Here is an 18,806-nt window from a genome sequence, read left to right on the forward strand (position 1 = left end):
TATCTTATGTTCTGATAACATGACAACCATGTTCTGTGTATGTTTGGTGAAATGTTGACAGAATATGCTCCTATTGCACAGAAAACCCGGAAGCATGAATGTTCTTGCAATGTTCTCATTTAACGTGTCTAGAACATTAATATCATATCTTCGGAGAACATGGCAACCGTGTTCCGTATATGTTTGGTGGGACGTTGATGGAATATTCTCCTAAACCACAGAACTCCAAACCCACTTAAAAAACTCCTCAAGCAGATAAGTCATGAAACAATAACCTCTGCTGTCCAACCAGCCGTCCTCCTGCTCCAGAAGGGTAGGAGTGCCAGTTGAAACAGGGGAAACATGATGGAAAAGGGAGACATCTTGACTCCAGCGCGTGTGTCTGCGTGTGCGTTCTCAGCTTCCTCTGCAGGCCTACACCATGGTCATCATGGATGGAGGTTTCCCTGTGACCTGGCCAGTGGGTCCATGCCAATAATGCAGATCACTTCTTACCAAGCTGTCCAAGCTGACATTTCCACTCAATAAGACCATTGTGTGATGCTTCCTCCACGCTCTGCTCTGCTCTGCTCTCTCTCTCTCAAGACTCATGTCATATTCAGGCATGTCTATATCTATATTTACTGGTCAAAATATTCACAACACATTGTGGTATTAATATAGGAATTTGTTCTGCATAGTGCCTGTCCATAACCGGTCTATCCGTAAATATACACATCCTCCTTGTTAAGTATTCAGAACTGTCTGTCCACTGAGGTCAACTTAGCGTGAGATGTATGTTGAGGTAACATGTCCTTTGGCTCCATCTACTGGCTACATTAGGCTACTTCACACAAGTAATTAAATAATTAATATTCAGAACCTTTAGTTCCAGCTTCATGCATAGTACTGTTGTTTTATTTAACAAAACATACATGACACATTACACTGTTTTTATGGCTTTGGGCAGCCACCTGTCACTTTTAATTCCCTCAATTTTGTTTGGAGGTAGGTGGCTGTTTATGCATGTTGTGTATTGTCAATGTTAACTAAGCCTCTTCAATGACGACACAGAAACAAAGACAGCAGTTAGGTAATTATTAATATTGCATTAGAAAACAAATTTGTATGTAAATGTGTCCACAAACCATAGCAACCCAACTCCACTCTGCTTAATGAATAATGCATGAGCTGAGCCTGCGACACATCCCAAATGGCACCCTATTCCCTTTAAAGTGCACTACTTTTAACCAACTATATAGGGGCTAGTGTGTAATTTGGACCGTAACCTGAGCCTCCACCAAGCTTCTCACTGCAGCAGAGAACTGCATCATGTTTTGGAAATGCCTCACCCCCCCCCCATTTAGACAATGTGCTGTTTTGTTTTCTTACTGGGGTTGAACTTAATTTAGGCAAAACAGTTTAGGTACAAATTGATTGATTTCAATTGATTGATTTCATTGATGCGTCCCATGGGAGTGGGTCATCTCAGAATACCAATGTTTTTTATAATAAGAATATGGTTCAGCTACTGTATTTGGAAAAACCAAAGCCAGAATGAGCTATTCTATTACAACAAAAAACAGATGGTGTCACTGTTGTCTACAGATTGTTTGAGTCTTATCTATATATCTATGAACTGTTCAATATTAGCACTTAATTCAAGAGAGACTGGAGCTGTATAATCTGACCTAATATTTGTGGTGCACTTATTGGTATACACATATATAGCTCTATTCACAAACATAATTAAAAACTATTCAAACGATATATGAGAGAGAGAGGGGGGAGAGAGTGAATTCTGCAAAAATATCCTCTGTGTTCAACATAAAACACCAAATACTGCAAGCAGAGCAGAATTAGGCCGATACCCGCTAATTATCCAAATCTGGAAAAGAGCTGTTAAATTCTACAACCACCTAAAAGGAAGCGATTCCCAAACCTTCCATAACAAAGCCATCGTCTACAGAGAGATTAACCTGAAGAGTCCCCTAAGCAAGCTGGTCCTGGGGCTCTGTTCACAAAGAGACCCCACAGAGCCCCAGGACAGCAGCACAATTACACCCAACCAAATCCTGAGAAAACAAAAAGATAATTACTTGACACATTGGAAAGAATTAACAAAAAAACAAAGCAAACTAGAATGCTATTTGTCCCTAAATAGAGAGAACACAGTGGCAGAATACCTGACCACTGTGACTGACCCAAACTTAAGGAAAGCTTTGACTATGTACAGACTCAGTGAGCATAGCATTGCTATTGAAACAGACCGTCGTAGACAGACCTGGCTCTCAAGAGAAGACAGGCTATGTGCTCACTGCCCACAAAATGAGGTGGAAACTGAGCTGCACTTCCTAACCTCCTGCCAAATGTATGACCATATTAGAGACACATATTTCCCTCCGATCACACAGAATTCAGAAAACAAAACAGATCACAAAGAATTTAAAAAACAATACTGATAAACTCCCATATCTACTGAGTGAAATACCACAGTATGCCATCACAGCAGCAAGATGTGTGACCTCATGCCACAAGAAAAGGGCAACCAGTGAATCAAATCAAATTGTATTAGTCACATGTGCCGAATACAACAGTTGTAAAAGAACAAACACCATTGTAAATTCAACCCATATTTATGTTTATTTATTTTCCCTTTTGTACTTAACTATTTGTACATATGACAATTGAAATATGTTTTCTTTTGGAACTTCTGTGAGTGTAATGTTTACTGTTCATTTTTATTGTTTATTATCTACTTCCCTTGCTTTGGCAATGTCAACATATGTTTCCCATGCCAATAAAGCCCTTCAATGGAATTGAAATTGAGAGAGAGGGAGTGAGGGCAATAAATCACTGCTGCCTTTCACGATGTCTCATTAGCTACTCAGATGGAAGGTATTCAGTGAAGAATGTCAAACTAGGTGAGACGCCAAACACAGACCGAGAGAAAGAGAGAAATTGAAAATCACAGTCAGTAGCACTTCTAGAGACCATTGACCTGAGACGCAGCTGTCAGTACTGCAGCAACACCAGCAGTAAAGTAGTGTCCCTCCCTAGACAGGCTTTGACACGCCCAGTCCTCTCAGTTTACTGCTTACTATTCAATGACCTACACAACGATGAGCTGGCGCAGAGCACAGGACGTCAACAACAGCTTATTCCTTTTCAAAAGTCGAAAGCAAGGTTCCAGCAACCACCGAAGGGCTGTCATTTCCTGGACACTATCCGAGGCTTGATACTGACCGCCGTCCTAACTTTTAGGAGCGATTAGAACAACTCCAGGATGGAAGTGGCCCTGGTATCGTATGCAAATACGTACGCTGACGTAGTTGATCACGTGGTTTTTGGCGTAGATCCCCCTGCGAACGCCGATTTTTTCCGGCTGTTGTCTGGCGGATTCGGTCGAATCTGTAGAATAAATCGTCGTATTCGGTTGTTATCGTGTTGTAAAGACCCGTTTTGGACCCCGTTTTGCCGGTGCTCGGCATTACAGCGCATCATACGTGGTGGACAGGTAAGAATCTGCCAAATAGAATATTTATCAGTTTTGCATATCGGCGAAAACAAGTCCCAAAGTTAAACCTGTAGCCTAGCTATGTAGCTAGCTAGCCTCCCACCACCACTGTGTCTGTACGCAGACGCCACTACACATTTTAACTTGGTTAGCCAGTAAACTTTGATTGTCCCGGTGTGGCTGGCTACACCTGATTGACGACCTGCGAGTAGTAACAATGTGTCCAGTTTCAAGCAATGAAACGATGTGCCTTTACAGTCCTCTCGCTTTAGGAAGTTTTGTTTGCTACAATGCTGCGGTAATGTTAGACGAGATTTTGTGGGAGAGGACTTGTACTTTTTCCCCTATGTCGACATAACCAGCAAAATATGGCCTCCACGCCGACATGGCGTTACGTCGTTGGCGAGGGAAGGGGACATTTGGGGAGCTTTAAAAAAAAAATGTTTTTATCTTGCCTATTTCGGTTGTATGCTATGGAATGGCGATTGGACTCATAAGACCAGAAGGTTATAAATTGTATTCTAGTTGTGGAGTTTAACCAGCAACCTACTTCGATGTCGGGTACCAATGCCGTCCGTCGTATGATGTAGGCAGGCTGCAGGCAGCGGTGACGCCTTCTTGCACGTCCCTGCTGCACTGTGGCAACAGTCACAGTGGAATGAAACGCCTCGTTGCAGTACAGCAAGGCTCCTGGCCGAAGTAGAATATATTGCACATATTGGTGGTTTACGATGGACTTGGTTCTCAGTGTCAAGTTTGTTTCTTGAAGATCTATCCATATGAAATGAGCCTGACACAATAAGCAGTATCTTTACAAACTACAGTACTGTTGCCCAATGATATGCCTCATGTTATCTTCGTGTTATTTCCTCATGCTACACCACATGCTCATGTAGCCAAGTCAAGAAACGTCTGAATGGGAGTTATTTTATTGTGGTGGGTGGTGGGTACAGTATGATTATGGTGTCCAAAAGCCTGAAAAGATGCAGCTCTCAGCAGGATGACCTGATTTGACTTTTAGCCCACTGCATGTGTCCACTTCCACCACTGTTAAAGGTACAGCGCATGTTTTTATGTTCACACAAGATTCACACAGGACACGCCAACAACTGTAGACCTCATCAACTAGGTTACTAACACAGGAGGTTGGTGGCACATTAATTGGGGAGGACGGAGCTCGTGGTAATGACTGGAGCAGTCGGGGGGATATCATCAACATTAGTCGGGGGGGGATATCATCAACATTAGTCGGGGGGGGATATCATCAACATTAGTCGGGGGTATCATCAACATTAGTCGGGGGGGATATCATCAACATTAGTCGGGGGGGGGTATCATCAACATTAGTCGGGGGGATATCATCAACATTAGTGGGGGGGGGGGATATCATCAACATTAGTCGGGGGGGGTATCATCAACATTAGTCGGGGGGGGATATCATCAACATTAGTCGGGGGGGGGGATATCATCAACATTAGTCGGGGGGGGGATATCATCAACATTAGTCGGGGGGGGGATATCATCAACATTAGTCGGGGGGGGGGATATCATCAACATTAGTCGGGGGGGGATATCATCAACATTAGTCGGGGGGGGATATCATCAACATTAGTCGGGGGGGATATCATCAACATTAGTCGGGGGGGGATATCATCAACATTAGTCGGGGGGGATATCATCAACATTAGTCGGGGGGGATATCATCAACATTAGTCGGGGGGGGGATATCATCAACATTAGTCGGGGGGGATATCATCAACATTAGTCGGGGGGGGGATATCATCAACATTAGTCGGGGGGGGGATATCATCAACATTAGTCGGGGGGGGGGATATCATCAACATTAGTCGGGGGGAGGGATATCATCAACATTAGTCGGGGGGGGATATCATCAACATTAGTCGGGGGGGAGGGATATCATCAACATTAGTCGGGGGGGGGATATCATCAACATTAGTCGGGGGGGATATCATCAACATTAGTCGGGGGGGGATATCATCAACATTAGTCGGGGGGATATCATCAACATTAGTCGGGGGATATCATCAACATTAGTCGGGGGGGATATCATCAACATTAGTCGGGGGATATCATCAACATTAGTCGGGGGGGGATATCATCAACATTAGTCGGGGGGGAGGGATATCATCAACATTAGTCGGGGGGGGATATCATCAACATTAGTCGGGGGGGAGGATATCATCAACATTAGTCGGGGGGGGATATCATCAACATTAGTCGGGGGAGGGATATCATCAACATTAGTCGGGGGGGATATCATCAACATTAGTCGGGGGGGGGGATATCATCAACATTAGTCGGGGGGGGATATCATCAACATTAGTCGGGGGGGGATATCATCAACATTAGTCGGGGGGATATCATCAACATTAGTCGGGGGGGGGATATCATCAACATTAGTCGGTGGGGGGGGATATCATCAACATTAGTCGGGGGGATATCATCAACATTAGTCGGGGGGATATCATCAACATTAGTCGGGGGGGGATATCATCAACATTAGTCGGGGGGAGGGATATCATCAACATTAGTCGGGGGGGGATATCATCAACATTAGTCGGGGGGGGGGGATATCATCAACATTAGTCGGGGGGGAGGGATATCATCAACATTAGTCGGGGGAGGGATATCATCAACATTAGTCGGGGGGGATATCATCAACATTAGTCGGGGGGGGATATCATCAACATTAGTCGGGGGGGGGATATCATCAACATTAGTCGGGGGAGGGATATCATCAACATTAGTCGGGGGGGATATCATCAACATTAGTCGGGGGGGGGGGATATCATCAACATTAGTAGGGGGGGATATCATCAACATTAGTCGGGGGAGGGATATCATCAACATTAGTCGGGGGGGGGATATCATCAACATTAGTCGGGGGGGGATATCATCAACATTAGTCGGGGGGGGATATCATCAACATTAGGGGGATATCATCAACATTAGTCGGGGGGGGATATCATCAACATTAGTCGGGGGGGGATATCATCAACATTAGTCGGGGGGGGATATCATCAACATTAGTCGGGGGGGGATATCATCAACATTAGTCGGGGGGGATATCATCAACATTAGTCGGGGGGGGGGGGATATCATCAACATTAGTCGGGGGGGATATCATCAACATTAGTCGGGGGATATCATCAACATTAGTCGGGGGATATCATCAACATTAGTCGGGGGGGGGGATATCATCAACATTAGTCGGGGGGGGATATCATCAACATTAGTCGGGGGGGGATATCATCAACATTAGTCGGGGGGGGATATCATCAACATTAGTGGGTGGGGGATATCATCAACATTAGTCGGGGGATATCATCAACATTAGTCAGAAGGGGGGGGGATATCATCAACATTAGTCGGGGGATATCATCAACATTAGTCGGGGGGGATATCATCAACATTAGTCGGGGGATATCATCATTAGGGGGATATCATCAACATTAGTCGGGGGGGATATCATCAACATTAGTCGGGGGATATCATCAACATTAGTCGGGGGATATCATCAACATTAGTCGGGGGGATATCATCAACATTAGTCGGGGGATATCATCAACATTAGTCGGGGGGATATCATCAACATTAGTCGGGGGGGATATCATCAACATTAGTCGGGGGATATCATCAACATTAGTCGGGGGATATCATCAACATTAGTCGGGGGATATCATCAACATTAGTCGGGGGGATATCATCAACATTAGTCGGGGGATATCATCAACATTAGTCGGGGGATATCATCAACATTAGTCGGGGGGGATATCATCAACATTAGTCGGGGGGGGATATCATCAACATTAGTCGGGGGAGGGATATCATCAACATTAGTCGGGGGGGATATCATCAACATTAGTCGGGGGGGGATATCATCAACATTAGTCGGGGGATCATCAACATTAGTCGGGGGGATCATCAACATTAGTCGGGGGGATATCAACATTAGTCGGGGGGATATCATCAACATTAGTCGGGGGGGATCATCAACATTAGTCGGGGGGATATATCAACATTAGTCGGGGGATCATCAACATTAGTCGGGGGGATCATCAACATTAGTCGGGGGGATATCATCAACATTAGTCGGGGGGGATATCATCAACATTAGTGGGGGGATATCATCAACATTAGTCGGGGGTATCATCAACATTAGTGGGGGGATATCATCAACATTAGTCGGGGGATATCATCAACATTAGTCGGGGGGGGGTATCATCAACATTAGTCGGGGGATATCATCAACATTAGTCGGGGGGGGGTATCATCAACATTAGTCGGGGGGGTATCATCAACATTATCATCATTAGGGGGGAATATCATCAACATTAGTCAGGGGGTGGGGTCATCAACATTAGTGACCTGACTAATCCAATCATGTCACAGTTGTGCAGCGTCTCTAGGGTGACAACCTCAGTTAATTTCTGACTGGTGGGATGTATTCATTCAGATCAAGGCCTGGCAGTCATTCTCAAGTCATATGTGCACACTGACTGCTGCTGTTGTCATACAGCAGGTGTAGATCACACTTCTATTACTTGGGCTTAAGTTGCTGAAGAAAAACGTAGGCCTACATCCATTTGGTCTCCCTCCCCATTCAGTGTCCTTGATTTTTTTTCATGGTCCAGGCAGCGAATGGCTTGTTTAAAGATGGCCGCCTGTTCTTTGTGACTCATGTGGTGCTCACCTCAGCAATATCCTCTGTCAGACTCGGGGAGATGTTGTTCCTGCCGCCTCTGCTTCTTGATGTTGTGTCGTTAGCTAGGGGACTAAGATGGCCCTGGTGATGTCATACCTGCTGTGAGCACGTCTTCCTGTAAAATCCCTGTAGTCTGTGTGGAGCGGCCGTAGTCATGATGACTTCATGACAGCATAGAGACAGCCTCGTTAGCCTTGCACTTATTTATTAGGCAGTCGGGCCCTCAAAATGGAGTTCCATCTTCTCAGTGACAGGGTTGAGGAGCTACTCGTGTTTGAAAATGTACTCACTCTCTACTGTAAGTCGCTCTGGATAATAGCATCCGCTAAATGACTCAAATATATTTATTAGGCAGTCAGGCCCCCAAAATGTAGTGAATCTCCTCAGTGAGCAGGTTGAGGAAGAGTCCAGACTAAATGCAGTGCATGTGCTCATCATGAATCATATGATAATCACCATATGATTACCCTCTTTTTATGTCTTTGTGTAAAATTTTAAAAAGGCTCGCCCTTCCAACCTGATTGGCCTGCAGCCCTGTCAATCACCCTTCAATCCCCCCCTTCCCCCCTCATTCCAACCAATCAGGGAGCTTGGACACACTCTAGTGTTCCACCCCGTCACCTCAAGTTAGCGCGTGTTTTTACATGTCGTCGTAAGTAGAGAAGATGCATGTTGTGTCGTGACATACTGTTTCTATCTTGAGGTGTTGTGCGTCCATCGAACATAACCACACAACCATATCAACAAGTTGAACTGAATCGTCTGTCCATCGAACATAACCACACAACCATATCAACAAGTTGAACTGAATCGTCTGTCCATCGAACATAACCACACAACGATATCAACAAGTTGAACTGAATCGTCTGTCCATCGAACATAACCACACAACCATATCAACAAGTTGAACTGAATCGTCTGTCCATCGAACATAACCACACAACCATATCAACAAGTTGAACTGAATCGTCTGTCCATCGAACATAACCACACAACCATATCAACAAGTTGAACTGAATCGCCTGTCCATCGAACATAACCACACAACCATATCAACAAGTTGAACTGAATCGTCTGTCCATCGAACATAACCACACAACCATATCAACAAGTTGAACTGAACTGAACATAACCACACAACCATATCAACAAGTTGAACTGAATCGTCTGTAACCACACAACCATATCAACAAGTTGAACTGAATCGTCTGTCCATCGAACATAACCACACAACCATATCAACAAGTTGAACTGAATCGTCTGTCCATCGAACATAACCACACAACCATATCAACAAGTTGAACTGAATCGCCTGTCCATCGAACATAACCACACAACCATATCAACAAGTTGAACTGAATCGCCTGTCCATCGAACATAACCACACAACGATATCAACAAGTTGAACTGAATCGTCCTGTCCATGAACTGAACATAACCACACAACCATATCAACAAGTTGAACTGAATCGTCTGTCCATCGAACATAACCACACAACCATATCAACAAGTTGAACTGAATCGTCTGTCCATGAACATGATATCAACAAGTTGAACTGAATCGTCTGTCATCGAACATAACCACACAACATATAACAGTTGAACTGAACCATCGAACATCAACAAGTTGAACTGAATCGTCTGTCCATGTGACACAACCATGTTTACAAGTTATGGGCGTCTCACCATCATGTTCTGACCGGACAATAGTGGAGTGTGATGGTGTGTTTAGTATGGGCCTCACCATCATGTTCTGACCGGACAACAAGTGGCGTGTGATGGTGTGTTTAGTATGGGCCTAACCACCATCATGTTCTGCCTCACCACCTGGACAATAGTGGAGTGTGATGGTTGTTTAGTATGGGCCTCACCATCATGTTCTGACCGGACAATAGTGGAGTGTGATGGTGTGTTTAGTATGGGCCTCACCATCATGTTCTGACCGGACAATAGTGGAGTGTGATGGCCACACCATCATGTGTTTAGTATGGTGCCTAGTATGGGCCCATCATGTTCTGACCGGACAACAGTGGCCTCACCATCAGTGTGATGGTGTGTTTAGTATGGGCCTCACCATCATGTTCTGACCGGACAATAGTGGAGTGTGATGGTGTGTTTAGTATGGGCCTCACCATCATGTTCTGACCGGACAACAGTGGCGTGTGATGGTGTGTTTAGTATGGGCCTCACCATCATGTTCTGACCGGACAATAGTGGAGTGTGATGGTGTGTTTAGTATGGGCCTCACCATCATGTTCTGACCGGACAAAGTGGAGTGTGATGGTGTGTTTAGTATGGGCCTCACCATCATGTTCTGACCGGACAACAGTGGCGTGTGATGGTGTGTTTAGTATGGGCCTCACCATCATGTTCTGACCGGACAATAGTGGAGTGTGATGGTGTGTTTAGTATGGGCCTCACCATCATGTTCTGACCGGACAATGGTGTGTTTAGTAGTGGCGTGTGATGGTGTGTTTAGTATGGGCCTCACCATCATGTTCTGACCGGACAAAGTGGATTATTGTGTGATGGTGTGTTTAGTATGGGCCTCACCATCATGTTCTGACCGGACAATAGTGGAGTGTGATGGTGTGTTTAGTATGGGCCTCACCATCATGTTCTGACCGGACAACAGTGGATTGTGTGATGGTGTGACCCAGAACAGTTGAGACAGTCACATTATCCCCAGAACAGTTGAGACAGTCACATTATGGTGTGTTTAGTATGGGCCTCACCATCATGTTCACCATCATGTTCCCGGACAACAGTGGAGTGTGATGGTGTGTTTAGTATGGGCCTCACCATCATGTTCTGACCGGACAATAGTGGAGTGTGATGGTGTGTTTAGTATGGGCCTCACCATCATGTTCTGACCGGACAACAGTGGCGTGTGATGGTGTGTTTAGTATGGGCCTCACCATCATGTTCTGACCGGACAATAGTGGAGTGTGATGGTGTGTTTAGTATGGGCCTCACCATCATGTTCTGACCGGACAATAGTGGCGTGTGATGGTGTGTTTAGTATGGGCCTCACCATCATGTTCTGACCGGACAACAGTGGAGTGTGATGGTGTGTTTAGTATGGGCCTCACCATCATGTTCTGACCGGACAACAGTGGACAGTGTGATGTACATTATGAAGTATGGGCCTCACCATCATGTTCTGACCGGACAACAGTACGTGTGATGAAGCTCACTGTGTTTAGTACAGGCCTCACCATCATGTTCTGAGTTCCCGGACAGCTGAGACAGTCATTACAGTGGACAGTGTGATGGTGTGTTTAGTATGGGCCTCACCATCATGTTCTGACCGGACAACAGTGGACAGTGTGATGGTGTGTTTAGTAAGCCTCACCATCATGTTCTGACCAGAACAGTGAGACAGTCACATTATTGTACATGATGAAGTGTGTTTAGTTGGGCCTCACCATCATGTTCTGACCGGACAATTAGTGGCTCAGTGTGATGGTGTGTTTAGTACTGTAGGCCTCACCATCATGTTCTGAAGCTCACTGAGTTCCCCAACAGTGAGACAGTGTGATGAAGCTCACTGTAGTTCCCCAGTATGGGCCAGTCACCATCATGTTCTGAAGCTCCGGACAACAGTGGACAGTCACATTATTGTGATGAAGCTGTGTTTGAACCAGTATGAAGGGCCTCACAGTCACATTATTGTACAATATTGATGGTGTGTTTAGTATGGGCCTCACCATTATGTTCTGACCCAGACAACAGTGATCCAGTGATGGTGTGTTTGAAGCTCACTGTAGTTCCCCAGAACAGTTGATCCAGTCACATTATTGTACATTATGAAGCTCACTGTAGTTCCCAGAACAGTTGATCCAGGCAGTCACATTATTCACCATCAGAATGTTCTGAAGCTCACTGTAGTCCCCCAGAACAGTTGATCCAGACATTATTGTACATTATGACAACTGTAGTTCCCCAGAACAGTGGACAGTCACATTATTGTACATTATGGTGTGTTTGAGACAGTCACATTATTGTACATTATGAAGCTCACTGTAGTTCCCCAGAACCATCATGTTCTGAACCGTTCCCAGAACAGTTGAGACAGTCACATTATTGTACATTATGAAGCTCACTGTAGTTCCCCAGAACAGTTGATCCAGTCACATTATTGTACATTATCACTGTAGTTCCCCAGAAACCATTATTGTACATTATGAAGCTCACTGTAGTTCCCCAGAACAGTTGAGACAGTCACGTGTTTGTTTGTAAATGGCACAACGGGAGAAAGTGCAACACATTCAGCAGAGATTAGCACATGGACATACAAACACTACTGCCACCTTCTGGTTTGGAGTATTTTAACAAGGCAGAGTAGCTGGCGACTTAATTAAAGGTTTTTGCTGTGTGGACACAAAAATAATGAGTGCCGACACCGTTCAGAGGTGCTAAGTACTGTCGGCAGGCAAACGTTTAACCAGTGTGTCTAAGTTATTATTATTATTATTATTATTATTATTATGTTATTTTATTGAACCTTTATTTAACTAGGCATGTCAGTTCAGCTTCAGATAGACAGCTAGGTGAGACGTACTATGGACTGAAACATGCTCATTTGTCCTCAGTGTTTATCAGCCAAGTCAGTGCTAGTAGGAAAAGACAAGTGCCAGTGTTTTGAGTTACATAGGGATTGTTTTATCTGGAACCAAAAGAAGCCAATCTCTTGGAAAGAAAGAGCTTCACAGAGGAGAAGCAGTGTCTGTAAATAGCGTCCTGGAGCCACACAACTCTCTCACAGACCGCATGGGTTTCCTAGGTAACGTCTCCCATCTGTTTTCTACTCAACAACAGTAAATTGACGTATTCATGTGTGTAATGGGCAGGCTTTCATGTTAGAGTACAGGGAAAGGAAGGAGAGAAAGATGATGATAGGAGTGATATGATAGGAGAGGAAGAGAAAGAGAGATGATAGGAGAGGGAGAGAAAGAGATGATGATGATGATAGGAGGGAGAGAAAGAGGTGATAGGAGAGGAAGGAGAGAGGGATATGATAGGAGAGGGAGAGAGAGCGATGATAGGAGAGGGAGTTCGTACTGTTAGGTGACCTAAACTGGGATATGCTTAACACCCCGGCTGTCCTACAATCTAAGCTAGATGCCCTCAATCTCACACAAATGATCTAGGATCCTACCAGGTACAACCCTAAATCCGTAACCATGGGCACCCTCATAGATATCATCCTAACCAACTTGCCCTCTAAATACACCTCTGCTGTCTTCAACCAGGATCTCAGCGATCACTGCCTCATTGCCTGCGTCCGTAATGGGTCCGCGGTCAAACGACCATCCCTCAACACTGTCAAACGCTCCCTGAAACACTTGGTTGCTCTTTAAAAGTGCTTTCCTCACCATCTTAAATAAGCATGCCCCGTTCAAAAAATGTAGAATTAAGAACGTATATAGCCCTTGGTTCACCCCAGACTTGACTGCCCTTGACCAGCACAAAAACATCCTGTGGCGTACTGCATTAGCATCGAATAGCCCCCGCGATATGCAACTTTTCAGGGACTTCAGGAACCAATATACACAGTCAGTTAGGAAAGCTAAGGCTTTTTCAAACAGAAAAAGCACTAATTACAAAAAGTTTTGGGACACAAGTCCATGGAGAATAAGAGCACTTCCTCCCAGCTGCCCAATGCACTATGCTAGGAAACACTGTCACTATCGATTATCATATATTTATCGGTGATTTCAATAAGCATTTTTCTACGGCTGGCTATGCTTTCCACCTGGTTACCCCTACCCCACCCAACAGCTCTGCAACCCCCCCCCCCCCCCGCAGAAAATTGCCCAAGCCCCCTCTGCTTCTCCTTCATCCAAATCCAGACAGCTGATGTTCTGGAAGAGCTGCAAAATCTGGATCCCTACAAATCAGCTGGGCTGGACAATCTGGCCCTTTCTTTCTAAAAATTAACTGCCAAAATTGTTCCAACCCCTATTACTAGTCTGTTCAACCTCTTTCGTATCATCTGAGATTCCTAAAGGTTGGAAAGCTTCCACGGTCATCCCCCTCTTCAAAAGGGAAGACACTCTAGACCCAAACCTTTATAGACCCATATCCATCCTGTCCTGCCTTTCTAAAGTCTTTGAAAGCCAAGTAACAAACATATCACCGACCATTTTGAATCCCACCGTACCTTTTTCACTATACAATCTGGTTTCCGAGCTGGTCATGGGTGCACCTCAGCCACACTCAAGGTCCTAAACGATATCATAACCGCCATCGATAAAAGGAGGGAGAGAAGGGGGAGAATGGGGGCGCAAGGGGGAAGGGAGGGGGAGAGAAGGGGGGAGGATACGAGGGGAGAAGGGTGGGAGGAGAGAAGGGGGAGGGAGGGGAGAAGGGTGGGACGGGACAAGGGAGGGAGGGAGGGAGGAGGAGACGAGGGGGGGGTAGAGAAGGGGGTGAGGGAGGAGGAAAGGAAGGAGAGAAACGGAGGACAGGTTGAGCGAAGACGAGAGAAGGAAAGGAGATGAGCATGTGAAGGCAAGGAGAGAGCATAAGAGGAGAGGACCAAATCAGAATCAAAGTTTTTATTGGTTGCATACACAGATTTGCAGATGTCGCAGGTGCAGCGAAATGCTGGAGGAAGGGAGAGGACAGAAGAAAGAGCTCAGCTGGGGCTCTTCTCTCTGACTGCAGAAACCCACAGCTCTGACCCAGTCACGTGTCTCCGGCCTGACCAGCAGGTCACCCCTGCTGTAGCAGAGGCTGTCTGATATGTGGACACCCAGTAACGCCAGTCAAGCTTGGTTGACTCTACAGTAGGTCGAACAACTGTCTGTCGCTGATATAGGCTAGAGGAGGTACTCTGGATGTACAGATGGTTCGTTAGAGAAACACTACTAGGTAACCTTGTGTTGAATGCCACAACAGAAATTCCCTATTTATTCTATCCCAACCTTCTTTTATCCCAACATGTGAAATACAATTGCATAAGAAGTAATGTTCCAAAATGTAGTTCTCTGACTGTATTTGATCTCCGTAGTGGAGAAGCCTCTTTTAAAAGATGACCCTGGCACAAATATGCCATGCGGTCTAACCCATTCCATCAGTATTTCATAACTGTCTGGGACGGCAGCCATCAGGATCTGGGTTCAAATACTATTTTAAATCTTTCAAATATGTTGAGCGTTTGCTTGAGCCTGCCTGGTGTGCCAGATGGGTTTTTCTCTACGTCCATTGTGCCAGGCAAGCTAAATCAAGCCCAGATGGAGTATTTGATTTAAAATAAAATTGAACCGGGGTCTGGCAGCCATGGAAGAAGAGATCTGTCTCTGCCTGGCTGGTTTTGGTTTCAGTTGGAAACGCCATATGTAGCCCAGGGTTAGGAGGGACCTTACTGACTGCTACAGATGGTTTTACCAGACACCACCCTGCCAGGTCTCACTGCTACAGATGGTTTTACCAGACACCACCCTGGTACAGATGGTTTTACCAGACACCACCCTGCTACAGATGGTTTTACCAGACACCACCCTGCTACAGATGGTTTTACCAGACACCACCCTGTACAGATGGTTTTACCAGACACCACCCTGCTACAGATGGTTTTACCAGACACCACCCTGCTACAGATGGTTTTACCAGACACCACCCTGCTACAGATGGTTTTACCAGACACCACCCTGGTACAGATGGTTTTACCAGACACCACCCTGCCAGGACTCACTGCTACAGATGGTTTTACCAGACACCACCCTGCCAGGACTGACACACTCATGTCCACATAGCTCCTCATGTCAAGTCTCTGGTTTCCTTAAAGCCCAATCAGACTGTTTTATATCAAATCATTTCTGGGTAACAATGACGTACGTACAGTGCTGGAATTGTTTTAAAATTAAAATGGTCCAAATTAAACAAATATAGCCATATTTGGTAAAAAGACCAAGTCCATAATATGGCAAGAACAGCTCTAATAAGAAAAGAGAAACGACAGTCCGTTACTTTAAGACATGCAGCACAACATCTATGCAAAGGAGATGTCGTGCTTCATGAGGCACATGGTGGTCACACCAGATACTGATCGGTTTTCTGATCCACGCCCCTACCTTTTTTTTTTTAAAGGCATCTTTGACCAACAGATGCATATCTGTATTCCCAGTCATGTGAAATCCATAGATTAGGGCCTAATTTATTTATTTAAATTGACTGATTTCCTTATGAACTGTAACTCAGTCAAATCTTTGAATTTGTTGCATGTTGCTTTTCTTTATATTTTTGTTCAGTTCATAAATATGTTGTGGAGGACAGAGTTGAAGAAAGCAGGGTCATTCTCAGGGTTAGACTGCATGGTCATTCTCAGGGTTAGACTGCATGGTCATTCTCAGGGTTAGACTGCAGGGTCATTCTCAGGGTTAGACTGCATGGTCATTCTCAGGGTTAGACTGCATGGTCATTCTCAGGGTTAGACTGCAGGGTCATTCTCAGGGTTAGACTGCATGGTCATTCTCAGGGTTAGACTGCAGGGTCATTCTCAGGGTTAGACTGCAGGGTCATTCTCAGGGTTAGACTGCATGGTCATTCTCAGGGTTAGACTGCATGGTCATTCTCAGGGTTAGACTGCATGGTCATTCTCAGGGTTAGACTGCAGGGTCATTCTCAGGGTTAGACTGCAGGGTCATTCTCAGGGTTAGACTGCACGGTCATTCTCTCAGGGTTAGACTGCACGGTCATTCTCAGGGTTGAGACTGCACGGTCATTCTCAGGGTTAGACTGCACGGTCATTCTCAGGGTTAGACTGCATGGTCATTCTCAGGGTTAGACTGCATGGTCATTCTCAGGGTTAGACTGCATGGTCATTCTCAGGGTTAGACTGCAGACTGCAGGGTCATTCTCAGGGTTAGACTGTCTCAGGGTCATTCTCAGGGTTAGACTGCAGGTCATTCTCAGGGTTAGACTGCACGGTCATTCTCAGGGTTAGACTGCAGGGTCATTCTCAGGGTTAGACTGCAGGGTCATTCTCAGGGTTAGACTGCGGTCATTCTCAGGGTTAGACTGCATGGTCATTCTCAGGGTTAGACTGCACGGTCATTCTCAGGGTTAGACTACTGCGGTCATTCTCAGGGTTGGGATTCTGCAGGGTCATTCTCAGGGTTAGACTGCAGGGTCATTCTCAGGGTTAGACTGCAGGGTCATTCTCAGGGTTAGACTGTCATTCTCAGGGTTGGTCATTCTCAGGGTTAGACTGCAGGGTCATTCTCAGGGTTAGACTGCAGGGTCATTCTCAGGGTTAGACTGCAGGGTCATTCTCAGGGTTAGACTGCAGGGTCATTCTCAGGGTTAGACTGCAGGGTCATTCTCAGGGTTAGACTGCAGGGTCATTCTCAGGGTTAGACTGCAGGGTCATTCTCAGGGTTAGACTGCATGGTCATTCTCAGGGTTAGACTGCAGGGTCATTCTCAGGGTTAGACTGCATGGTCATTCTCAGGGTTAGACTGCATTGTGAAAGCAGGGTCATGGTTTGATAACTGTTAAAGTATTTCTTGACTGGAAGTCTTCATGCTTCCCTCAGCTTGGTAGTAATATCAGGATTCCTTTTCTAAACCAAATACTTACCACCTCATGCTGTCTGTATTCACTGTGAATACCAGGCTCGGTGTTGTAGAGGTACTCGGTCTTTACCAGTGGGAAAGTACTCCTCATGCTGTCTGTATTCACTGTGAATACCAGGCTCGGTGTTGTAGAGGTACTAGGTCTTTACCAGTGGGAAAGTACTCCTCATGCTGTCTGTATTCACTGTGAATACCAGGCTCGGTGTTGTAGAGGTACTAGGTCTTTACCAGTGGGAAAGTACTCTTCATGCTGTCTGTATTCACTGTGAATACCAGGCTCGGTGTTGTAGAGGTACTAGGTCTTTACCAGTGGGAAAGTACTCTTCATGCTGTCTGTATTCACTGTGAATACCAGGCTCGGTGTTGTAGAGGTACTAGGTCTTTACCAGTGGGAAAGTACTATGCAATGCAGTCTACTCAATGCTCCGCTTGGGCAAAGTATCCGTTCAATTGACCCCTACCTGGATCCCACCAGTTGAATAGAAGGATATGTCTTGTGGACCCCTCCAACTTGATGTGTCTACAGTATCATCAAAAGGGGTGGTGTCTTACTACTTTTGGCCCGACCAACTTTTGAGGCGGAACATTCTGGTCTCTGGTGAAGTGGAGAGAATAAATCCCCCCCCACCCCCTGCTGTTAGCCTGTTTCCATGGTAACCTGGCTGCTAGACCAGTTCAGACTCCCATCCAGACTTTGACTGTTATATTTAAAGACACCAATGGGACCCTAACCAGTAACTTTGTGGACTATTTAATTGTCCAAATTAGAAATCAGTGTGATGGTGTATTGACTGGACTCATCCCGGAGAGGAGACTTGCTCCAGTCCAGTAGTAGCCCGGTAGGCTTTAACACTGGGCTTTAAACACTGTTATTTGTACACTTCTAATACAGATAATCTGCACCAAGCTTGCAGTGCACCACTCAACATTCCTTGAACCAATTCACTTATTAATATTCTGTGTTCATACCCTAAATAGAATGCTAAGTAAAGCAGGGATA

At 45.5% G+C, this 18,806-nt stretch overlaps 1 protein-coding gene across 2 annotated transcripts in view; it reads left to right on the forward strand.

Moving 5' to 3' along the window:
* Positions 1 to 3,111: 3,111 nt before the first annotated feature.
* zhx2a (zinc fingers and homeoboxes 2a) overlaps positions 3,112 to 18,806 on the forward strand; it is a 32,657-nt gene continuing 16,962 nt past the window's right edge. Inside the window, exon 1 of one of the 2 annotated variants that reach the window (XM_052516400.1) lies at positions 3,112 to 3,496. The gene's annotated coding sequence lies outside the window, so the exon portion shown is untranslated. The remainder of the gene's footprint in view (positions 3,497 to 18,806) is intronic. The other variant, XM_052516399.1, reaches the window with a different exon arrangement.

This window comes from Oncorhynchus keta, unplaced genomic scaffold, assembly GCF_023373465.1.
Source record: "Oncorhynchus keta strain PuntledgeMale-10-30-2019 unplaced genomic scaffold, Oket_V2 Un_scaffold_4321_pilon_pilon, whole genome shotgun sequence".
NCBI lineage: Eukaryota > Metazoa > Chordata > Actinopteri > Salmoniformes > Salmonidae > Oncorhynchus > Oncorhynchus keta.